General features: G+C 41.4%; 1 protein-coding gene across 4 annotated transcripts in view; it reads left to right on the top strand.

The window, feature by feature from the left end:
• Nucleotides 1-214: 214 nt before the first annotated feature.
• Osbpl3 (oxysterol binding protein like 3) overlaps nt 215-25218 on the top strand; it is a 190416-nt gene continuing 165412 nt past the window's right edge. For all 4 annotated transcript variants that reach the window (XM_069996070.1, XM_069996073.1, XM_069996072.1 and 1 more), the window contains exon 1: nt 215-475. The gene's annotated coding sequence lies outside the window, so the exon portion shown is untranslated. The remainder of the gene's footprint in view (nt 476-25218) is intronic.

A 25218-nucleotide genomic window follows, 5' to 3' on the forward strand; every position in this document is an offset into this window, starting at 1 on the left:
GTCAAGGATTTCTCCGGCTTAGCCCCACCTCCTTCCCAGGCGTGGCTCCTCATTGGCGGATGTGGAGGTCACTCTGCCGTCTCTCCCGCCCTCCCTAGGTGGACCCGCCCCCTGGGTGGGCGCAGGCTCCTCCCACTCGCTCCCGCCCCTGTCTCGGCGGCTCAGGCTGCTCGCCGGGAGGCGCGCGCGAAGTTCTTGGGCAAAGTACTGGGAACTGGTCGCGCGGTCGCGGCGCAGTCGCGGCGCGGGCGGGCGGGCGGCGACCTGGGAGCCGCGCGGTCTCCCGCTCCGCAGTGCACCCGCGAGTGGCGTCCCTTCATTCCCGTTTCCTGCGGCTGGTGCGAGAACTGTCAGCTGCGCCGTTGCTCGGGGACTGGAGAGGTCCGGTCTGCCCCCGCCGAGATCGGGGGGCGAAGCCCGGGGCTGGGCACCCGGGAACGAGGCGGTCTCCCTTCCTCGCGGGCCGAGTGCGCTGGTAAGCGGCGTGGGGTCCCGTCTGAATGGTGCTGGCGTGCCGCGGGGGTCTCGAAGCGCTGAGGTGCGGCGTCCCGGGGAGCGGGCGAGGCACCGCCCGGGCCGGGGAGGTCGCCTTGGGTGGCTGCCACCGCTCCCTTCCTCTGGGGGTGACCCGGGGTACCCACCCTGGGGTTCTGCCCTTCGAAGGACAGCCTGGCGGGGGGTTGACCGCCGGAAGTAGCCGTGCGCGGCGCAGAGCCTGGGCGCGGGCGGACTCGGCGTGGAGCGGCTGAGCCGTCCCGGGCGACCGCAGGCGCTGCGCCAGCGCGGGAGGCCCAGGAAACCCGACCCGCCGCGAAGCTTCGGTACCACATCCGCGGGTGGACTCCGTCGTTGCGGGCGCCACGCTAGCCGGGCTCCCTCACAGGTGCCTGACCTGGACATCCAGAGCCACCGCCCCGTCGGGCTTCCAGGCGCCCCGGCGGGAGGGCATTTGCAGCCGTCTGGGGTGGCAGCGTCGCGTTCTGATTCCGGGCGCTCCTCTCGGACTCTTGGAATCGCCAGGGGTTATAAAGTTGTCGCTTTCCGTGGGCGCTGGAGTCCCCAGAGATGTCGCACCGACCTTTAAGTTCTAAATGCAGTGATGATTTAAAGTAGCTGCAGAAGAACAAGCCTCCAGAGAGGAGGTGTGGAGTAGGTCAGCGGTCGGTCTGGCTTGTAATTGTCCTAACCCCCCAACGTCGTACAAATTGAGGTCCCTCTTCTGGCCAAAGGACATTTTTTCAGTGGGCCTGGATCGTATCCAAGCTGATTTTTTATCCTGTCCACCAACTCCACATGGTCCTGTCCTCTCGTCTTCTTTGTGGCTGCTGCTGTTCCCTACTCCTCCTTTTTCAGTGGTGTTCTTACAGGGGCTTGCACTCAACCCTGAGCCACATCTCCACTTCTGATTTTTTTTTTCTTTTTCTCAGTCGTGGGCCTGGGCAGTGTCCTTGAGCTGTTTTGCTCAATGCTAGTCCTCTACCACTTGTACCACAGCTCTACTTCCGGTTTTCTGGTTACCTGGACTTTCCTGCCTGGGTGGGGTTTGAACTGCAATCCTCAGATCTCAGCCTCCTGAGTAGCTAGGGTTACAAGTGTGAGCCAGTACCTGGCTCACTTCTGACTTTTTGCTGGTTAGAGGTAAGAATCTCTCAGGCTTTTCTGCCAGGGCTTTCTTCCAACCATAATCTTCATCTTAGCATACTGAGTAGCTAGGATTACAGGCATGAGCCACCTGCACCCAGCTTCTGAGTTGCTGTTTCTTAGAGCACTTATCACTCTGAAATAGTCTTGGTTCATTTACCATCTGCCTTCCTCTACCAGAATGTAAGTTGCCAGAAAGCAGAAGCCTTACCCGTCTTGCTCATCACTGAGTCCTCAGTGTCATGACACGCAGTAGGTCCACAACTCATGTTTATAGAATGAGCAAATGAAAATAGATGGTTTTGATTTTCATCTTTTTCATGGTTTTTGATTTTTCATCTTTTTTTCTATTGAGGAAATTAACAAGGAACAATGAGAACCTACTAAGCACCAAGATTTAGTCTAGGAGCTTTGTATAATTTTTCTCATTACATATTGCAACAATCTTCTTAGCTAAGGTATTTTTAGCCAGAAGACAAATTAAGACTTCAGAATATAAACCAACTTTCCTCCCAAGGTTATCATGGCAAAACTAGGATCCCAGCTTATTTTTTCTCTTTATTGTGCTGGGCCAATTATAAGAAACTATAATATGGTTTTCACCAGTACAAGGAATAGACAAATTAGCTTTTTTTTTTTTGAAACAAAAGCTGTTGCTTCATCACTGGGCTATGGTCTCAATAATAGCTAATAGGTTCTAGGCCAGATACTTCCAGGCTGCTACAGGTTGTCACACTTAATCTTCAAGGTCTTCTTAGGCAGCATTGTAACATTCTTTAATTTTTTTCAGATGAGAAGAAAAAAACAACTGAGGATAGGTTTAGGAATTTGTCCAGAGTCACTAGTAAATTGGCAAGGAAGATTTCATTACTTAGTTTTTGTACTCTAAACTCTTAGCTTCTTCCCACTCTATTCCAGCACTTCTCCCATCCCCACCATTTAATTAGATGTTAAGCCATAATGATAGAGCCCAATGATACAACATATTAAAACCATCTGAGGTTGGGCTGAACACTTGCTGGTTCCAGGATTGAGTGTCTAAGTGTACCATTTCTGAACTGTGGGGTCTTTTAACTACCATTAGTTTTTGTAGTTTAGTGTATGGTTTGTGGGCCTGGTGGTTTCTTTTTATTTATTTATTTTTTTTGTTGGTCATAGGACCTGAACTCTGGGCCTGGGCATTGTCCCTCAGCTCTTCGGCTCAAGGCTAGCGCTCTACCACTTGAGCCACAGCACCACTTCTGGCTTTTTCTATGTATATGGTACTGAGGAATGGAACCCAGGGATTCATGCATGCTAGGCAAGTACTTTACCACTAAGCCACATTCCCAGCTGCTTACTACCTGTTAAGTGTTGGGAAGCCAACAACTCTACCTTTTCCATATGTAGAAACCACGGATTCCTCAAGTTTCTGCAATAACCTTTTAGTAAAACAGTGGCATTGCAGGTCCTTTCTCTCTTGCATTGAAACTGATGGTGTTCAGTGGTCTGGAAAGAGTGTCATGGTTTCTACCTAAAGGACTAATGCAGAAGAGGGCATGGGGAAGGAATTAGAGATGCATTTTTTTCTACCTCATTCCAGTTTTGGAGCTAATAGAATATTTTTCCATGCATAATGGTCTGGATAATCCAGTTTTATATGTAATGTGCTTCTTGGCAGGATTGTATTTTTTAAATTGTCATTTCCATTTCAAGAGAGCCCCAGGAGGGCTGGAGTACAATGCTCAGGGACATGAGGGGGGTATGAGACACTGTGGAAGGTGGAATCTGTTAGGATGAAAGAAACTTCCATGCATAATTGATTGTTGTTTATAGTACAAATTCCTTTCCTATCTAGATCTACTTCATCAGCTTTCAGGCCTTCTCCGGAAAATCCTAGTTTTTGTTGTTATTTGCTTTTAATTTGTGTGCCTTAACTGGGGCTTGAACTCAGACTTCATTTTCTCTTGGTTTTCTCACAAGTGGACTACCATTTGGGCCACACTTCCACTTGTGACTTTTTGCTGGTTAATTGAAAATTAGTATCGTGGACTTTTCTGCCCTGGTCTGCTTCAAACTGTGATCCTCATATCTCAACCTCCTGAGTAGCTAGGATTATAGGTGTGAGCCCTTGACAGCCCTGGACAGACTTTCTAAGTACTTCTGTTGTAATCCTGTTCATACTCAAACTAGCTCTTTTCTTAGTCTTTTGCATGGGTTCTTCCTGTTGCCCCATGCAACATCTTTTTTTTTCTTTTTTTTTTTAAATGTTTATTTATTTATTTTATTTTTCTTTGTCGATTGTGGGGCCTGAACTCTGGGCCTGGGCACTGTCCCTCAGCTCTTCAGCTCAAGGCTAGCACCCTACCACTTGAGCCACAGCACCACTTCCAGCTTTTTCTCCTTATATGGTGCTAGAGAATCGAACCCAGAGCCTCATGCATGCAAGGCAAGCACTCTAACACTGAGCTACCTTCCCAGCCCTTTTTTTTTCTTTCTTCTTCTTTTCTTTTTCTCTCTTTTTTTGGCTAGTACTGGGGATTGAATTCAGGGCCTGGGTGCAGTCCCTTAGCTTTTTTGCTCAAGGTTCATGCTCTATAACTTGAGCTACAACTCTAATAGTCTCATGGACTTTCCTGCATGGTGTGGCTTTAAACCACTGTCCTCAGATCTCAGCCTTCTGAGTAGCTAAGATTATAGGCATGAGCCAAGGACACCTGGCTCCATGTAATATCTTAGTTTAAGTTCTTAGGGACTTCTTGCCTCTGCCCTAATAGGTAGTTTTCTTTCTCTTTCTCCCCTTCATACTATACATGCCTAGAAAATTTCTTTAAGCATTCTCATAATATTAAAAATTTGGGGCTGGGAAGGTGGCTCAGTGGTAGAGCGCTTGCCTTGCATGCATGAGGCCCTGGGTTCAATTCCTCAGCACCACATAAGCAAAAAGAAAAAAGCCGAAGTGGTGCTGTGGCTCAAGTGGTAGAGCGCTAGCCTTGAGCTGAAGAGCTGAGGGACAGCGCCCAGGCCCAGAGTTCAGGCCCCACGACCGGACCCCCCTAAAAAATATTAAAAATTTATGGGTGGCTTAGTGGTAGATGGGACAAAAAAATGAGGAATACACTCTGCCTTTGAAACATTAAAATCTGGGAAGGGAGGTGATTCATTTAAATAAATGGACTGGGCCAAAAGACAATGAGACCGGAGGATGGGGGAATTTAAAAGTACAAAAAGTAGCTGTGTGCTGTTGGCTCACACCTGTAATCCTAGCTACTCAGGAAACTAAGATCTGAGGATTACAGTTCAAAGCCAGACCAAGCCGAAAATCCCAAAAGACTCTTACCTCCAGTTAACCACCAAAAAGCTTCACTCCTGTAAAGCAGTTGCTTAAGTTAGGTAGAGTGCCAGTCTTGAGCAAAAAAAGTTAAGGAACAGCAACTAGGTCCTGAATTCAAGGCCCAGGACCAGCACATGCACACGTGCATACATGCACATACATACACACAGTCTGGAATTCAGACTGTATTTTTTTAGCTCAATGAATATTTCACATTTTAACTAGATTTAGGACATCTTGAACCAGCTTTCTGCCTCCCTATCCAGCCTCATAGCACACCAGTCAGTCATCCTTTGCACTGTTCAGTCACACTGAACAATGCAGTGTGTGTGTGTGTGTGTGTGTGTGTGTGTGTGTGTGTGTGTGTGTGTGTGTGTGTGTGGTGGTGGTGGTGGTGGTGGTGGTGGTGGTGGTGGTGGTGGTGGAGAGGGGATGTTGGCTTCTCAGTGTTTGTACAGTCTTGTCCACTTCATAATCTTTTCCTTCTTACCCACATTGGCCTCATTCATTCCTAGTTGCCTATCACATGGTAGCAGGAATGCCACTTCTAGGAAGACTTCCTCAGCCTACTTCAAGTTGGGGTTGGAGAAGGTGCAGCATGCTTGGTGCCTACACATTTTTTATTTTTTATTTTTTTATTTTTGTCCGGTCGTGGGGCCTGTACTCTGGGCCTGGGTGCTATCCCTCAGCTCTTCAGCTCAAGGTTAGCACTCTACCACTTCAGCCACAGCACCACTTCCGGCTTTTTTCTTTTTGCTTATGTGGTGCTGAGGAATCGAACCCAGGGCCTTAGGCATGCAAGGCAAGCACTCTACCACTGAGCCACCTTCCCAGCCCCCTACACATTTTATAGGAAGCAGTTATCCTGCCACTATACAGCTGTTAGTCATTTGTCTGAAGCCTGCCCTAAACCACTGTTTTTCTTTTGGCTTACATTAGAATTAATTAAGAATTCCTTAGGAACTTCCTGTATTAGGTTCTACTCCTAGAGTTTGGGAATCAAATGACCTAGGGTTGAGGAGGACCAGTGACTAGATTTTTTTTTTCTTTTTGTCGGGTGTGGGGCTTGAATTGTGGGCTTGGGCGCTGTCCCTGCACTCTTCAGCTCAAGGCAAGCACTCTACCGCTTGAGCCACTGTGCCACTTCTGGTTTTCTAGTGGTTTATTGGAGATAAGAGACTCACAGACTTTCCTGCCCAGGCTGGCTGTGAACCTCGATCCTCAGATCTCAGCCTCCTGAGTAGCTAGGGTTACAGGTATGAGCCACTGGCCCCTGGCTTAGATTTTTTTTAAAGGCATTCGCTCATTGTATTTATAATTGGATAATGTTTCATTGTGTGAATGTGGCATACTTTATTCAGTTACTGTTTTTTAAACAGCTATATTGAGATATATTTTACATATACAATTTACCCATTTGAAGTATACAATGTAGTGATTTTTGCATATTCATAGAGTTTTGCAACTTTCACCCTAATTAGAAAGTTTTATCATTTTATGGAATTGCCTATTCCATAAATGATGTCATACTTACAATGTATAGCCTTTTGTATGTGGCTTCTTTCATTTAGCATGTTATTTTTAGGGTTCATACCTGTTGTAAGAGGAGGCATTTTTTTATTGCTTAGCAATACCCCCGCCCTCAGAGCAATGTGGTTGGGGCAGGCGGGGGTTGGCCTCTCAGTGTTTGCACAGTTTTTTGTCCACTTCATAATCTTTTCCTCCTTATCCACATTGGCCTTACTCATTCCTAGTCACCTATCACGTTAGCTAAAATGTGACTTCTAAGAAGACTTCCTCAGCTTCCTTCAAGTTGGAGTTGGAGAAGGCTCTGTGCCTACCTATTTTATAGGAAGCAGTTATCCTACCATTATATAGCTGTTAGTTACTTGTCTGAAGCCTGCCCACATTTTATTTATCCATTTATCAGCTGGTAGAGCTGATATTATAAAGCTTTCTCACAAGGTTCTCATGTGTAACCAGGAACCCAACTGGGAGTTCATTTGAGTATTATTCTTGTGCTTTGGGCTAGAACAGTGTGACTAGAATCATATTACACACCTCTCTTATTACACAAGACAAGTGTGTACTAAACAGCTGAATGAATAAAGAAGTATGGTAAAAGTAAGACTATTAGGTTGGGGTAATCAAAAAGTCTTTTTTTTTTCTACAGTGTTGGGGTTCAAACCCAGGCCTTGGGTATTCTAAGCAGGTACTATACCACTGAGCTTACTCTGAATTTTGTCATTAAAAGTCCCTATTGTTGATTGTTGAGCTCTCACTTTGAACAAACCAGCTGTATAGATTCTGGGCAGGGGGAGAGATGGACAAAGACAGAGACAGAGACAAATGGGGCGGGGGGGGGGGGAGGTGGAGAGAAAATAGAGGAATTTTTTTAAACTTTTTTTTTTTGGTCTTTTCTTATTTTGTACTGGTGATGGAACCCAGGACATTGCACTTTGTTAGGCAAGTGCTTTGCATCTGAGTTACATCTTAGCCAGAATGAGGGAAATTTGAACCCAACGACTTTTAGGATTTACTTCAAAATAAATAGCCCATGAACATGGAGAAAATGTAGAGGAAACAAGGCTGGGAGGTGATGATTTCTGAAGCTGGAAGGATGACTTCAGTATTCACATCTGTACTGTGTACTGGGTAGCCACTGGCCACAGGTACAGCACTAGAATTGCAGCCATTCCTTATTGAGGAAGTGTAAAAATACACACGGAATTCTGAGGATTTGGTGTGAGAGAATGTAAAAATAATTGGGAAACAGTTTATTGGTTGTTGAGATGGTAATATTTCAGATATAAAAATATATAATATGTCACCTATTTCCTTTAACTCTCTGAGTTGGCTACTTAAAAGTTTTATATAGGGGCTGGGAAGGTGGCTCTGGTAGAGTGCTTGTCTTGCATCCCTGAGGCCCTGTGTTTGATTCCTCAGTACCACATAAGCAGAAAAAGCCAGAAGTGGCACTGTGGCTCAAGTGGTAGAGCACGGGCCTTGAGCTAAAGAGCTGAGGGACAGCGCCCAGGCCCAGAGTTCAGGCCATGACTGACCCCCCCCCCCCCAAAAAAATGATTTTTCTATTCATTTTGTGTGTGTTTGAAATTTTTATAATAACATGTTTAAAAAAATCACAGACATTTGAATTTTTTTATTTTTATTTTTATTTTGGTCCGGTTATGGAGCCTGAACTCTGGGCCTGGGCACTGTCCCTCAGCTCTTCAGCTCAAGGCTAGCGCTCTACCACTTGAGCCACAGCGCCACTTCCAACTTTTTTCTTTTTTCTTATGTGGTACTGAGGAATCGAACCCAGGGCCTCAGGCATGCAAGGCAAGTGCTCTACCACTGAGCCACCTTCCTAGCCCTATTTGAATTTTTTTAAACTCTGGAGAAAACCATTTTTGTAAAGGATACCTGTCATATGAAAAGATTAGGAATATTGATTTGTTAGAGTTTCTTCTTTGCTAAAGCTAATAGTAGGAAGGCTGTTCTTCCATTTTCATTGCTGGGCTTATTTCATTCATGTGAAAAATTGGAAATCCTTTCATAATAAATGGAATTAACAGCTGGAGACAGTGAAAGAATTGCCTTTTGGTTTATTTATCTGATTCTTCTGAACTTGATGAAATATTTCTTTCATCTTGGAAAACTAGACAACAATGATAACTTATTTTTCTGAAATGATTTTTTATAACTGCCTCTACCTAAATTTGTTTGGAAGTTAGGATGTGATTGTTTTTAGACACTGCAAGACCCCTTGAGTATGAGTGGAATATGATTCTTAAAGTGATAGTGTGTGGATTTAAAGTTGAGAAGCAAATTGCTTTCATATAACGTTTCTTTAGATGAAAATTATGCCAGTGGTCTAGATGTCTGTGTTTATTCACAAAATTAATGTGGCAGCAAAGAAACATAGGCCCCATGGTTTCCTGTATTTGCAATAACTAGTTTATGTCTGAGACAAGCAGAAAAGGTCAGATAAGTTGATGTTAGGCGAAATGAACCCCAAGAAAAGTATTCAAATGTTTTTTCTTTCATGTGATTGTTTCTAACATATTTATAAGATGATTTCTTTGTTGCTTTGCATGTCCCTCCCCCACGATAATATAACCCCTGCTTTCATTGTACTTGATGTTGGTATAATTTGTGGAGGGGAAGGGCAAAAACAAATCGTTTAAATAGGGATACAGGTGGATCCATTGCAACAACGAGATGTACAAGTTGTTGAAAAATAAACTTTAGGGCTGGGAGGGTGGCTCAGTGGTAGAGCGCTTGCCTTGCATGCCTGAGGCCCTGGGTTCGATTCCTCAGCACCACATAAGCAAAAAGAAAAAAGCCAGAAGTGGCACTGTGGCTCAAGTGGTAGGTAGAGTGCTAGCCTTGAGCTGAAGAGCTGAGGGACAGCGCCCAGGCCCAGAGTTCAGGTCTCACAACCGGACAAAAAAAAAAAAAAAGAAAAATAAACTTTACAACTTTGGTGGGGGTGGGGGGGGGGAGGAGATGGGAAGAATTAGGAAAGGGAAACAAAAGAGGAGGCAACAATGCTTGATAAGAAATGTACTCATTATCTTGCCCATGTAATTGTAACTCCTCCATACAGTATTTTCACAATTAAAAATCATAAAAAAAAAATGTGGCAGTAGTGAATCTAGTTGGAACAGTCCTGGAATATGTTCTTATCTGTGGTCACTGGGTGGGGTGAACCTGAAAGTTTCTTGAGTCTAAAGCACAGCTGAATCCAGTTTCAGTGAGCACCTGGACGTGGAATCAGCAGAAGATCACAGACTTTGAATGTAAAATATACATTTTCACTCTCTGTGGTTAAATTAGTAAATGTTTTTGAGATTGTATGTAGGTCAAACATATACATACATATATACATGTATAGTTTTAAGTGAATTTAAGTAAATGCCTTCAGAATTGAAGCATGTAGTAAGATTTTTGTTTATGCATTTTGTAAGTATTGTTTGAGTATGTACTAAGTGCCCAGCATTAGGCTGGGAACAGGGGATATAGTCATCACCATTATTACACAGTGGAAGCTCCCTTCAAGTATTTCCCAGTTTAGAAGGGGATTTAGATATCAAACAGAGAATTCATTAATTATAATGGTGATACCTGGCTCAAAGGGAAAGCGTCTGGTTTTTAATTGGGACCCTGGGGAGAAAAGTTCCATTTTCCTGTAGGTCTTGATTCAGGCTACAAAGAACTGACTAACTAAGAGAAAGAGAATGTGGCTGGCAAATCCTCCCAGGAGGACGAGATGAGCAAAGTCTTGCCCTTTTGTGTCTGCTGATTGTAGGAGGTCATGCAGCACCCTGTAGGAGAAGGGTTTTATCTCTTGTTCTGAGGATTTGTGTTTCTCTCTGTAATGCCACACACAAAGTTGTTTACTTGCTAATGGGAATTGAATCCAAAGTTAAATTTGTATCACCTTTATAACTGAATCTGGACAAGATCTAAAAACCTGTCTTCCCATATAGCTCTGAAAGTAGCTTAAAATAACTTGTTAACTCTAGTTCTAGTGAGCTTAGTTGTCTGGAGTCTGAGATAGTTAGGGGTACCTGAAGGTCCAAAAGAACAGAATGCACACCCACGTGGATTTTCTCTCACAGGTTCAACTGCTTCAAGCTAATTTTTGATGTATGTTGAAGTGTCTGAGGTTTGTTTCCTGTGTACATTGTGGAGTCATTAGGGAATGAGGAACCATCCTGCCTTTAAAGGTGGTAATGAGAGTCAACCATTAGCAATAATAATGGTGGCAGCCAATAACCACTAAAAACTGTATGCCACGCTAAGTAATTTACTTACACTGCTTCACTGGCTCTTAAAATTACATGGGTTATTATCATTTCAGTTATCGATAAGAGAACAGAAGCTAGGAGCAGTTACTTTCTCTTGGGTTGGCCAGTATCCATTTATCCTACCTGATTTTCACTTGAATAATCACTTCTTGCTGTTGGACCTCATCTGCTGGGAACAAAATGAAGAATCTTCTCCTCAGCCTTGGGTGGTCCTGTGCCAGGACCTGGATCCTGCCTCTAGATATAAAGCTAAAGGGGAATGGAGATTCTGCTGTTCCTCTGTCTATGCATCCTGAGCAGACCATTGTGGCCTACACAGCGTTGTTCTGGTCTATCTTCCTTTTAGTTCTCTCTCTCTCTCTCTTTTTTTTTTTTTTTTGTCGTGGGGCTTGAACTCAGGGTGCTGTCCCTCAGCTCTTTTGCTCAAGGCTAACACTCTACCACTTGGAGCCACAGCTCCACTTCTGGTTTTCTGGAAGTGAATTGGGGATAAAAGTCTCACAGACTTTCCTGCCCAGGCTGGGTTTGAACTGCAATCCTCAGATCTCAGTCTCCTGAGTAGCTAGGATTATAGATGTGAGCCACCAGTACTTGGCTCTTTTAGTTCTTCAAATGGACATTTTTCTAATATACTTTTGCTTGTATTTACCAGATTATTTTTTATTTATAAATAAGATACTGAAAGAACAAGAAGACTAATGGGAGATGAAGATGTAGAGCAGTGGGCATTTGAGCCTTTCCTTGAAGGACACCTTAGTTGAAGGAATTGAGGGCTTGGTAGAAAGGACATTGTAGGCAGAGAATGCAGGATGAGCCAAAGTAAACATTTAAGAATCAGAGGGCCCTCCAGTTTGATTAAGGACTGTTTCAAAAGGAAGATAATATAATGGAATTAACTAAAATGTCAGCCAAGTGTGATACACTACTCTGTGCAGTTTTTGAAGGAACATCACCTGATATAACTTTTTGGTTAGGTTCTGTTTTTATTGATAACCATTGAGTGGGGAGGGTAATTACAAACATTCTGGCAGGAAAGATCTGAGAAGGATCTTAATAGGGTTGGGCTGTGGAGTGGGGTATAATTTTAAAAGGTAGATACTAGGGAAAGATATTTTAGACCAAGAGGAATGATGCAAAAATGGAAAGCTGTCTATCTTTTGTAGTTAGAAGGTAGGAACTAGGGAGAGACTCCAGAGGGTGGGCTATTCCATTGTCTATCAGTTGGAGAGCCATCAATGGAGACTAAGGGATCAGGCATCCATCAGTTCTGTCTGTAGACAGAGGGATTAAATGTTTCATTACTGGGGCACTATCATGTCCTCAAATTGAGGCAGGAGACAGGAAATATCACCGTAATGTGAGGTAAATAGTACAGATGTCCTGAACATAGGCATTTGTCAAACTTGCACACAGGTGTGTCATGCTTTGTGCCCCTCAGTGTCAATATGTTTTGTGGTAAGTTGAGTTTGCCTAAACTTAAGTGTTTTATTTATATTTTTATCTTATCAGTAACTTATGGAAAGTAACATACACTGTATAGAACACTGTGAATGGGGGATACTAAGCAAAGTAGAGGTGAATGAAGAAATGATTATTTGTTGACATATATTTATACATGTATGATTTATTCAACGTTGTGCCTGAGAAGTAGTGTCTCCTCTCACAAACACACACAAACCTTGTGTCTGTTCCTTGAGGGGCACTAGATACCAGAAGGTTTTTCATCTTGTACATAAGCACAAGCATGGTGTAAAAATTTCCCCGACAAGGGGCTGGGAAGGTGGCTCAGTGGTAGAGCACTTGCCTTGCATGCTTGAGGCCTTGGGTTAGATTCCTCAGCACCACATAAGCAAAAAGAAAAAAGCCGGAAGTGGTGCTGTGGCTTAAGTGGTAGAGTGCTAGCCTTGAGCTGAAGAGCTGAGGGACAGTGCCCAGGTCCACGACCGGACCCAACAAAAATTTCCCCGACAAGGTATCAAGCTTGGTCTAGCCCAGTGTGCTGTTAAGTTTGGTGCATGTGTTGTTACATGTCATTATGACACATAATTAGGCATGTAAAAGGGATCCAAGACTGTGTTCTTTGTTCAGGAGAAGGACTGTGGGCTTCTTGAACAAACCTTGCAAAGGCAGGAGGCATCATACTTCTAACTTGTAATTCCTGTTTTTCTAGTCATTGATTTCACAGCATTCCAGGGTGTTAAGCTCAGTTCTGCCTGGTATGTTCCATGATTAAGAGCTTGGGCGCCTTTTTTATTCTCTGGTAACTGGAGGACTTATTTTCACAGGTCTGTGTGGATATTTATGGAAGGTAGTCTTGTCTTTTCTGTCCTACAGATTGATACCTTTGTCTGACAAATGCCAAAGGACAGAATGGGGGAATTTGGATTTCTTCTGCTAAAAGTGAGATGTGTGGTCCCAATAAGTACCTTGACTTTTCCTTCACTGCTACAGACAGGTTAGGAAAAGTTACTGTGTTCTAGGAAGTAAAGTAGTTGGGTCTTGCTGTAGATAGTTAACATACTGAGGTATAGCAAGTTTTGGACTTGTCTGCATCCCTGTGGACAGGCCTGCTTCTCCTTAGCCATCTGTTAATAGGTGAAACAGGGGTTTTCCAGGAAACAAGACTGGTTATTGCCAGCTGGACAGGATCTAGCTGGAGGAGAAGGACCACGTGAATCAAACACCCAGTAATAGACAGTGGTTCTAAGCTTCACTAACACCAGAATGCCCTGAAGGGCTTGTTAAAATACTGATTGTAGGCCCTACTCCCAGGTGTTTGATTTAAACCGAGAGAGAGAGATCCCACATTTCTAGTAACTTCTCCAGTGTTACTATTACTGATAGTCTAGGGACTACTTTGCACATCTAAACATTGGTATAGTACGGACAAGACTGAGTTATAACCAGCCCCATGTCTTCTATGATTGGAGGAAGAATCAGAGAATTCTGGTTATCAGTATATTGTGAAATATCCTTATTTTGAATAGCATTTCTGAATTTGTAATTTTTCCTACTTTAATGAACTTTGCTTCAGCTCTGGTTTAGAAGGATCTCCCCAGGCTTGATCATCAGGCATTATTGGGAAGTGGGGTTATCTCTAGGAGTCTCAGCCTGATGGAGGAAGTTAGGTCATTGGCTCTGTGTCCCTGAAAGTGATATTGAGAATATCAGGACCTTGGCACCTTCCTATCTCCTCCTGTTGTCTTTCTGTCTCTTCCTGTTGTCTTTGTGTCTCCTATTGTCTTTGTGTCTCCTCCTATTGTCTTCCTGTCTCCTCCTGTTGTCTTCCTGTCTCCTCCTGTTGTCTTCCTGTCTCTTCCTGTTGTCTTTCTGTCTCCTCCTATTGTCTTCCTGTCTCCTCCTGTTGTCTTCCTGTCTCCTCCTGTTGTCTTCCTGTCTTCTGGACCATGATGAAGTAAGAAAGTCTTCTTTTACCATATGCTCCTTCTGCTGCTGCTGCTGCTGCTGCTGCTGCTGCTATTCCTGTTGCTGCTGCTGCTGCTACTGCTGCTGCTGCTACCACTACTATTACTATTACTACTATTACTATTACTTTCTCCTCCCCTTCCTCCCTTCCTCCCCCATTAGTACTAGGGCTATGGGCAATCTCCTTTAGCTTTTTCACTCAAAGCTGGTGTTCTACTATTTGATCCTTCACATTCATCTTTTTGTTGGTTAAAGATAAGAATTTATCGACTTTTTACCTGGGTTGGCTTCAAACCGTGATTCTCAGATCTCAGCTTCTTGACTAGCTAGGATTACAGGTGTGAGCCACTGGCACCTGCTTCTTGCTATCGGTATATAATATGCTCCTTGTGGCAGCACAGGGTCCACAACCTCTGAAATTGCTACCAAGAAACATTTGTAATTAAGTTGATCTTCTCAGGTATTTTTTTCAAGGTGGTGGAAAGCTGGTTAACCCAGCTTCTCACAACACCAGTCCATAGAGGAAGGCAGGGCAAGAGTGCCCCTGTTGGATAGCTGTGGAAATTTGGTCTGAGGCTAGTGAGTGACTCACACCAGGGGTATAGGGTTGAGTGGAGACTTGGTGTCTTGATTTTCTTTCCATCAATTTCATACTCTTTATAACTGCCAAAATCTTGGAGCTTATCTGCTTCAAAAATCTTCAAAGGGGGCTGGGAAGGTGGCTCAGTGGTAGAGCGCTTGCCTTGCATGCCTGAGGCCCTGGGTTTGATTCCTCAGGACCACATAAGCAAAAAGAAAAAAGCCGAAAGTGGCGCTGTGGCTCAAGTGGTAGAGCACTAGCCTTGAGCTGAAGAACTGAGGGACAGCGCCCAGGCCCAGAGTTCAGGCCCCATGACTGGACCCCAAAAAAAAAATTCTTCAAAGCCTGTCCAGGTGTGCTTATTTATTTTAATCATACCTTCCCAAAACAAAAATAACAATTTTAGAAGAGTTTTAGAGTTAGAGAAAAGTTGTAGGGATGGTGCAGAGAGGTCTCATGTGCCCCAGCCCGGTTTACCCTACTAGTAATGTCTTACATTAGTGAGGTACATATTTCATAGTTAACACATGAATAGTAAAACAGTGTTATTAAAGTCTATACTTTATTTAGATTGCCTGACTTTTCTGGTGACTTTGCTAGGATCCCATTTAGGTGTCTGTGTTGAATTGTCTTTAAACTCCTTAGAAAAAGTATCTTTAATCTCTTAGTTTTGTCAGTTTTTCAGATGTCTTAGGCCATTTTGTGGTATTATAATCGAATACCTGCAATTAGGTTATTTATAAAGAAGAGAAATCTATTCTTTCACAGTTCTAGAGGCTTAATCTGAGATCAAGGCACCCACATCTGGTAAGGGCTTTCTTATTGCATCCACTTGGGGAAAGTGGGAAGGCAAACCAGAAAACCCACTCTCTCAAGCACCTTTGCATAATTCATTCTTAAGCATTCCATTCTTTGATCTAACCACTTCCCAAACCATTTCCCCTCCCAATACTGTTCACTGAGTCTTAAGTTTCTAACAGATGAATGTGGGGGGCCATGTTCAGACCACAACAGCAGACTTTCCTAGCTTTTGGTGATCTTGACAGCTTTGAGTAGTTGTTAGTTTTTAACAGTGTGTCCCTCCATTCAGATGAGTCTGTTTTCCACTTCATTAGAAAAATTCACAGAAGTGCTATCTGCATCACCTCATATCCAGGCCTTGTACTATCATGGGTTATGTATTATTATTATCATGATAGTACATAGTACATTTATGCTCATGTCAGTCTTCATTGTCTGGATGCGGTGGTGTTTGTCAGGTTTCTACACTGCCCAGCTATCCTTTCTTTCCTCTTTCCATGCTGTACTCTTTGGAGGGAAGTCACACTGCACAACATATTCTTTTTTTTTTTTTTTTTTTTTTTGGTTGGTCGTGGGGCTTGAACTCTGGGCCTGGGCGCTGTTCCTGAGCTCTTCAGCTCAAGGCTAGTGCTCTACCACTTGAGCCACAGCGCCACTTACGGTTTTCTGAGTGGTTTATTGGGGGTAAGAGTCTCACGGTCTTTCCTGCCGGGGCTGGCTTTGAACTGTGATCCTCAGATCTCAGCCTCCTGAGTAACTGACTATAGGCGTGAGCCATGGGCACCCGGCCTGCACAACGTATTCTTAAGGAGTACGGAATTGTTCTCCAGCTCATGCAGGGTGAATAATCCTTCTAAGTAACTTGGTGTTCTTCTGTGTGGCAGACTTGTATGTTCTTTCCCATTTATTCTACCAATTAGTATTTAAGTTTGTAAGTAAACTGAGCCACGAATCAGAAGAAAGAAGGGGCAGAAAGCAAACTCAATAGACTGATATTTTGGGTTTAAAAGCCTGAGAGAGATGTCAGAGTCTTCCATCCATACTCTAGAGACAATAACACACACTCTATTACAATGGAGGTCTTTTTATTAGGCAGAGAGAATCAAATCAGTTGGGACAAGGGCCTGGGGTAGTTTGTCATGGGAACAGAGGAAGAGGCTTTCTGTGCAGAGATGGAATCTTATCTTGAGTTATAGGGAGAGTTGTTTTTTTTTTAAATATCTGTTTTTAGCAGATTTGTCAAAAGTTGTGACCCTCAATTCACCAGTTATCCTTTTTACAACAGGGGATGTTTGGGGAGGGGGAAGGGAATTAGAGATGATTGATTCTGCTGCAAGGGCAGTTCTAAAATATGGCTGTCAGGGGAAAAGTGAGTGTTTTTAGTTTAAGTCATTTTTTTCCATCAGTGTCAGTTTTAATTTCTTAATATTTTATATTTGGTTCATAAACCAATAGTACTTTGCTTTGTTTATTAAAGTATTGTAGTGTTATCTATTATAGCTTTTTCCATTGGCTCCTGTGCCTTTTTTTTTTTTTTTTTTTTTTTTTGGGTCGGGTCATGGGGCCTGAACTCTGGGCCTGGGCGCTGTTCCTCAGCTCTTCAGCTCAAGGCTAGTGCTCTACTACTTGAGCCACAGTGCCACTTCCGGCTTTTTTCTTATGTAGTGCTGAGGAATTGAACCCAGGGCCTCAGGCATGCAAGGCAAGCGCTCTACCACTGAGCTACCTTCCCAGCCCCTCCTGTGCCTTTTTTTAACCTAAGCTCCTCATTGTGGATTGGGGGGTGTATCCTACTTCCTGGTAGTACAAGTTGCTGCAGGCTCATCTTGTATATTCCCTGCACTAGCCTTAGACTCATTTTGATAAATTGGTCTTGATCTACTATATCAACTTGACTACCCTCTACAGAGGTCACTACCACAGTGAAAACTAGTGATCCCTTCAAATCCCTTACATGTTAAAGGTAAATACATCACCTTGAAAGGTAAAATGACTTGTTCAAGGCCACTCTTTATTTGGTTAACACTGAGTTCTCCGGACTTTCAGTTCTTTACATCACTTCATTGAGGTAGATTCTACCACTTACTACCAGGTTCACATAGTCCCACTTCATCCATGTTGTTGTACAAGGCCATCAGATATGAACTATTTTGGATTTGCTGTTGTCTAATTACTGCAAGTATCAGCAGTAAGGGGCAGAATGCTGGCCAGACTCCTGTGGAGTCCTCTATAGTGAGTCTGTATTATTCAGTCAACATGGGGATTTGTGATGGTGAATGTATTGCAAACTCACAGAATGTGACTGCTGACACCTGGCTTTTGCATCTGTGCTTTGACCACATAACTGCTTGGTGTTGTGGGGAAGTGGGCCAAAGATAGGCTTGTAGAATCTTAACACATTCTGTTTGGGATTTCTTCTCCTTTCCACAGAGAAGAATGAATTTAAGAAACAAGCAAATTGAAGCAAAAAAAAATAACAACAACAAACAAACCAAAAAACAAAAACAAAAGCAGAACTTGAAATTTCAGTTCATTCTATGAACTCCTGGAAACCATGGACTCAAATTTAAATAGACAGGTTTTTGAACTTCTGAAAGCTTCAACAACTTGGTATTAAGATCAGGTGTAAATAAGCACTTGCACAAAAAAGCATATTTTTCATGTGAGAAAGGAAATAATTCAGATATCCTTCAGATATCCAAAGTTTCCTATGATGCAGGCAGTAATAAAGGACAACCTTACCTTACTCATTCTTCAGTATATCCCATTTCAAAAGATCTTTATTTTTTATAATCCAGGCAGGCACTCTGGTTGAAGGTTTTTTAAAGGAATTTGACAATTAAGATATTTATTTGCAAGGAGCAGAAATCCAATCTAGCATCAAACAACTTAAAGTAAAATTAATTGGCTTATGTTACTATATAGTTCATGAGTAGGACTTAGCTTTAAGCAGAGCTGGATCTAGGGTCTTCATCATACCCTAACATGCTGAATAACTGATTCTGCAAATGCTTGTTTGCTGTGATTGTTCCTGGCTGGGTCATGTTTCTGGGGCCAAGGTTATTGAGGCTCTTATGGTCCAGGCATGGGTTGGGCAGACGGAAATAATGGATGCCTAACAACCTCTATGTTGTTGTAAACATGCAGGATAAATACTTGATGAAGGACTCAATGGCCAGCTCTAATCCTATTCCTATGTTTGCTTATTGAGTCCCTTGCCAAGCTTGATTTCTTCTGTGGACTTTTGAGTTTTTCTACTAGGCATTCTTTGATTAATGAATCATCCTAACTGCCTTAGTTCAGGCTGCTGAGCAGTTTATAATTAATAGAAACGCATTACTTCTAGTCTGGGGACTGAGAAGCCCAAGATCAAGGTCCTGGCAGATTCAGGGTCTGGTGAGGGTCTTCCTTCTAACTGTATGTGTTTTTGGCTGTATGGAGTTTGAACCCAGGACTTTGAACTTGCTAGGCTACTGCTGAGCCAAGTCTCCAGCCCTCTGGCTGTGTCTTTACCTGGTGGATGTAGCAAAACAAACCTTTGGAACTCCTTTGATAAGGACATTAATTCTGTACACTAGAGTGGCACCCTCATTATCTAATCACAACCCATATGGTTTCCCCTCCCCAGTACCCTAAAACCTGTAGGTTCTGATTTTTGTAGATCACGCTTGGGAGGGGGAGGATACAAACATTCAGACTATAGCAGGTTCTCAACTCCAATACTTCTTGCTTGTTTCTGTTGCTAATTTCAGCTAGTCTTGGTTAGTTAGATTGTGGTGATCCTCTTCTCCCTGAACCTGTTTAACCAGATCAGTATTAGACAATTTATGATTGAGTTTGGTGGGTGGTCAGCACAGATGCTTTGGTACTAGGAAAGAGATCTTCCTTTTTTCCCTTCTTGGCAGGTTTAGCCTCAGATCATAAGTGGTTAATTTGATTTCCCTTTGTAAGTCCAGAAGAATTTTTACAGAAATCATTGCATGAACCAAGACTAATTCATTCCAGATTTTCCATTCCTCAGCACCACACAAACAGAAAAAGCCGGAAGTAGCGCTGTGGCTCCAGTGGTAGAGTGCTAGCCTTGAGCTGAAGAGCTGAGGAACAGTGCCCAGACCCAGAGTTCAGGCCCCATGACCGGCAAAAAAAAAAAAAAAAAATGGTTCAAAAGTTATTCCTTGTTTTTCTTGTTGCCATCTGCCCCCTGCAAATGTCATTGCATGTTATTTCTTCTTCTTTAAGGGGCAAGGTAAGATTGAGGGTAACTAAATCCTTGACAGCAGTTCAAGTTTTGTCTTTGTTTTCTAAGGAGACTTCAGAGACAAGTCTATGCAAATCAAGTTTTATATATTGAACAATATGAACTGTGATGGATTAACTGTAAATATCCATTGCCAATCTTGGTGTCTCCTTGTATGACAGGAAATTGAGGGTCACCTTCCAAGGTCACCTCCAAGTAGTTGTATACACTCACATTTTTTCATTTCCCTTTTCTCTTGAGTCCTGCCAGGACCAAGTTAAAAGTGAATGAATGCCAAGTTCAGAAGTAGGTAACTGTTTGGGTCTTTTTCTGTTTGTCAGTCTCAGATTGCCTATTACTTCTCAGTGAAATTAGAAAGAAAATCCTGTTTCTATTAGTGTTGATAATTGCGTTTATTATGCATTGACTATGGGTTGTCTGTGTTCTTTGTTTAAGTCCTACTTGGATGTTTCAGAGCCATCTATTTTCTTTTATCCTCGTCTTCGTCTGCATCTTTTTTTTTTTTTTTTTTTTTTAACTCTCCAAAGTCTTTTCATATATGCTGTGGTCAAGACTCACAAAAGCTGTTTTGATTAGATTTCACTCATTCATTGATATGTCACAGTAGCAGGACATGGCTTCATATTTTAAGAATATTTTAAAGCTGGGCACTGGTGGGTCACACATACAATTGTAGCTACTCAGGAGGCTGAGATCTGAGGATTGCAATTTGAAGGTAGATTTGGCAGGAAAGTCTTTCTCTAAATAACTACCAAAAACCTGGAAGTAAAGCTGTGGTTTAAGTGGTAAAGTGCTGGGTTTTAGCACAAAACCTCTAGGACAGCGCCTAGGCCCTGATTTCAAGCCTCAGTACTGGCACAAATTAAAAATAATTAGAGAACTAATGAGGTAATAGAGTTGTTTCATTTCTCTTAGTTTCCATCTGTTCATACACCTGCATTTGCCATTAATTACTATTCCTGTGGTGAGCTCTCTCTTTGTCTGTTTTATAAGATTTTTAAAATGATCTTGGAAGGAAAGCTGATATGGAGGCACATATCTGCATTAGAATAGGTACTTGCTTTTATCTTGGTAGTTCAGAGCTATCTTTAAGACTCAGAGCTATTTCAGTCTCTTTTTAGGGGGCATTCTTTTCATCTTCTCCTGCAGTGTTCGCTTATTCTATATAACCACTTTGGCCACATCATTTTTGTTTTCTATCAAGAAATATTTGAATACTATTTGTGACTCCTACTTTGTTTCAGAAGTAGGAAAATTGCTTGTTTGATATTTCTTTTTAGTAATAGGCACTTGGGTCAAACCAGTGCAAATCAATTTGCAAGTGTCTGGTAATCCGCATAGTATTAAAAAAAAAGCATTTATTTATGGAAGACATTTTAAAGTGAATATATACTCTATTTGGAGTTTTCACCTGGTGCTTTTATTTTAGGTAAACCTTTTGTTGAAGTATAGCATACATACAGAAAACTGTACAAAGCATAAATGTATAGCTTAGTGAACTTTCATAACATAAAGTATCTATGTGGCCAATATCCAGATTAAGTAATAGAAGGTTTGTTACTAACTCTTCAGAATCCCTGGACCCCTATCTATTCCAAACGGACAGTTTCTCACCTGGCTTATTATGCCATCAGATGAAATTTGCTTGTTTTTGTAATTTGTATGAGTTGAATAATGCAGACTTTGAGTTAGTAGATTCATTCTTGTTTTGATGTATAATAGTAGTTTTATCATTTCCATTGCTGTTTGAATTCCATTGAATCTGCCAAATGTTATCCAGTTTAATAGTGGTAAGCAGGTGGGTTTCTCTCATCTTGGACTGTTTCTGATTAGTGCTGCTGTGTGGATTCATGTAGCATTTGGTGAATATACACGTGAATTTTTATTGGGTGTAAAGTCTGGATTACAAGTTGATATATGATTAACTTTGATTCTCCCACCTGTTGTGTCAATTTGCTTCTCCTTCAGCAATCCATACCTGTTATTTTTCATTTTAGCCATTCTGGTTAGTGTTTGGTGGTGTCTTGTTATTTTAAAATCCCATGACCTTGATTGGTAAAGAAGTCAGTCATCTTTCTATAGGTATTTCAGGTATGAGTGCACTTTGATCTTAAGTTATGTTTTTAGCTATTTAAATCATAGCTCACATTAGAAGAGCAAGCAAAAATTAAACAACTTACAGGAAAGATTTATCAACATTTATTAAATTGTGATATGAACTTCTAGGCCAAGTAGCAAATCTTCAGATCTTTGTTTTACTATTATTAGATTTAAAAACACGCGCAAATTATAAATACAATCTTTTTTTTTTATGGTCCTGTGCTCTACTTCTTGAGCCATGTGCCTAGCACTTTTGTATTTTGTTTCTAAGATAATCTTGTTGTTTACTTTACCTGAGTTGATATAATTTATACTTTAGTCTTCCTCTCTCTACCTCCCAAGTATTGGTATGTACCACCACTACTGGTTCTTCAGTCTTTCTAATTGAGTCTTAGTACAACACAGGGGCTATAAGGTGAAGAATATAGTGTCGATTTTCAAGAAGCACATATATAAGCTGGGTGCTGGTAGCTCCCAGGATGACATGACGACAGCTAACACCTAGATGTATTATTGAAAACTTTGAAAATGTGCCCTACTTACTTTGCGGAAGAAGAGGTGAGCCCTATGAAAGGAACACTGGAACATTTCAGAATATTTGAAATGCCTTTGAACTTCACTGGCAAATTTCTTTGTAAGTGAAAGGTGGAAAGAATAAGCTTTTCCCAAAGTTTTGTGCATTTGAGGGAAAGCAAGTAGCTCTCAGTGGCTGGATCATAGGAGATTCAGGGTGATACAGAGGAAGAAAGTTTAAAAGAGAGTAGAATCAATTTTCTTAATATTCAAAGAAAGCCTATTTTATTTTTTATTTTTATTTTTATTTTTTTTATTGTAAAGATACTATACAGAGGGTTACAGTTACTTGAGTAAGGTAAAGAGTACACTTCCTATTGAGTATTGTTATCCCCTCCATTGAGAAAGCCTATTTTAAAACGAACAAAACCTCATTAGAAAAAGCAAATTAAAACAATAAATATACTTTTTTTTTTGGTCGGTCGTGGGGCTTGAACTCTGGGCCTGAGTGCTGTCCCTCAGCTCTTCAGCTCAAGGCAAGTGCTCTACCACTTGAGCTACAGAGCCACTTCCAGTTTTCTGAGTGGTTTATTGGAGGTAAGAGTTTCATGGACTTTCCTGCCCAGGCTGGCTTTGAACTGTGATCTTCAGATCTCACCCTCCTGAGTAGCTAGGATTACAGGTGTGAGCCACTGGTGCCTGGCAAGATACTTTTTTTTTAACTGAGAAAAATGTTGGCTGAGATTTAGCAGTCTTTGTTAAGATATCATATTGACAAGTATGTGGAGAAATGGTCTCCATTTATGGCTGGCAATAAAGTGAATTTAAATTGCTGCATCACTCTGTGGTAGGTGATCTGGCAAACTTTTTCAGAATTGAAAATGTGCATATTTTTTCTCACCCAGCAGTGCTTCTTGTTGGAAATGTATCTTGTTAGAAATGAACTTAATACAAAGAGCTACAATAGTAAATGATTGGAAATAACCTAAATGTGGAAGAATGTTTAATTATGGTATATCTATTCAGTGGCTTCCTGCAGTCAGTAGATTTGGTGGAAACTCCTCTATATTGGTACACTATTATAGAACAGCCTCCAAGATATATTGTTGAGTTTTAAATATATACCAACATATTGTATGATAGTAGGTATGTAAAAATTTGCGGGACATTTTATCTGAAAAAACAAAAAGGTGAAATTGATGATATTGTTTCCTGAGAGAAGTAGGTGTCTGGAGGCCAGAGAGACTTTTTGCTGTGCGCCCTTTTGCAACTTGAGGATTGTGTATTACCTACTCAAAATAGTGGAATTATCCCTCTGATCCCTCATCCTTCAAATTGAATGATATCATGGAAGATTTTGAATTGTAGTCAATCAGTTGTGTTTTTAGGTCTTACAAAGTTTATTCAAGTGCATTCCCTTCTTTAATCATACAGTAACAAAGTGAGGAAGCAGTTTTGTTTATATATTTATATTAGTTATATGCTTATATTAGTTTTACATGGGGTTACATTTCCACTCATATTGGCAATATATTCCAAGCAATCTCATACTCTCTATCATGTTTCCTGACCATCTCCCAAAAATCACTCCAAACCAGTTTCTCTGTTCTATTTTCATAGTTACAAATAATTTATTTGGGTAGTCTTCAATCTCCTTTATCCTCCTGCCAGCCTAGCTCCCTTCTGCTAGACCTCACTCACTGACAGAGTACCCCTCTCCCCAACTGATCATCAGCTTTGGTTGAATAGGAAGCAATTTTTATTTGCTTTATAGATGAGAAAGCTGAGACAGGATTTTAAGCAATTTGTACAAAATCATTCAATGACTTTCAGTTGTAGAGTGTTTTAATGCAGAGTGACCACATAGCAAATAGTAGTTGCAACCTAGTGATTTGAGAAGCAGCGTTCATTAGCAATTTTTACCTTGATCTATAGCTGTGTTTGTTGTTATACCAGATCTGGTCTTGGCTCTTTAACCTAGATTAGAATTGATTTCAAAATCATTAGCCCTTGGTGACAAATTTAGAATTCATTAATAAAAAAGAGGTTGAAGGCTTGATAATTTGCTGCTTAATGCAACTTTTGGATTAGAGGCTTTGTTTAGAATTATGTATAATCCTCTTTTTTATTGGTAGAAAGGCAATTGGGTTTCTTTCTAAACCTTAGACCGATGATGATGAGTTTTGTCCTTTTTTTGTTTCCTGTTTCTATCATGTCTCAGCTAAAGACAATAAGAATGAATTAATGTGACTTCAGTAGCTTTGGACACCTTTCAAAATATTAAGTCCACTTTTAGCAGAAGCAATGAGCCTACTCATATATAGTGATTATTATTTTCTAGAATATTTTAAATAGCAGTTCTTCCTGGTTGGTCTTATTTGAACTTGACAGCACTAAGGCAGATAGAAAATATAACTTAATCCAGTTATACTGATGAGTAGTTTAACTGGAATACAATACAAGCAGTACAACTACTGAATTGTGGGTTTGAAAGGGGTATGCCCAAGATCTTTCCACTTTAACTGGTGGAGCCAGACTGTGTGTTCAGGAACTTGCAAATTAACAGAATAAAGAAACTATTTCAAAAAGGATTTTCCAACACATCAAAGGAGCTCCATAGAAAAAAAGAAATGGGTGAAGGATAAAAGAATCACAAGAGGAAAAAAACAAAAACAAAGACTTTTCCCCATAAAGAAACAAACAGTATTGTTTTAGGAGAAAATAAACTTAACTTTCTAAATTGGAATTGCACAAGTAACAGGAAAACAGATGG

This window comes from Dipodomys merriami, unplaced genomic scaffold (assembly GCF_024711535.1).
Source record: "Dipodomys merriami isolate MVZ:Mamm:240054 unplaced genomic scaffold, mDipMer1.0.p SCAF_5, whole genome shotgun sequence".
Taxonomy (NCBI): Eukaryota; Metazoa; Chordata; class Mammalia; order Rodentia; family Heteromyidae; genus Dipodomys; species Dipodomys merriami.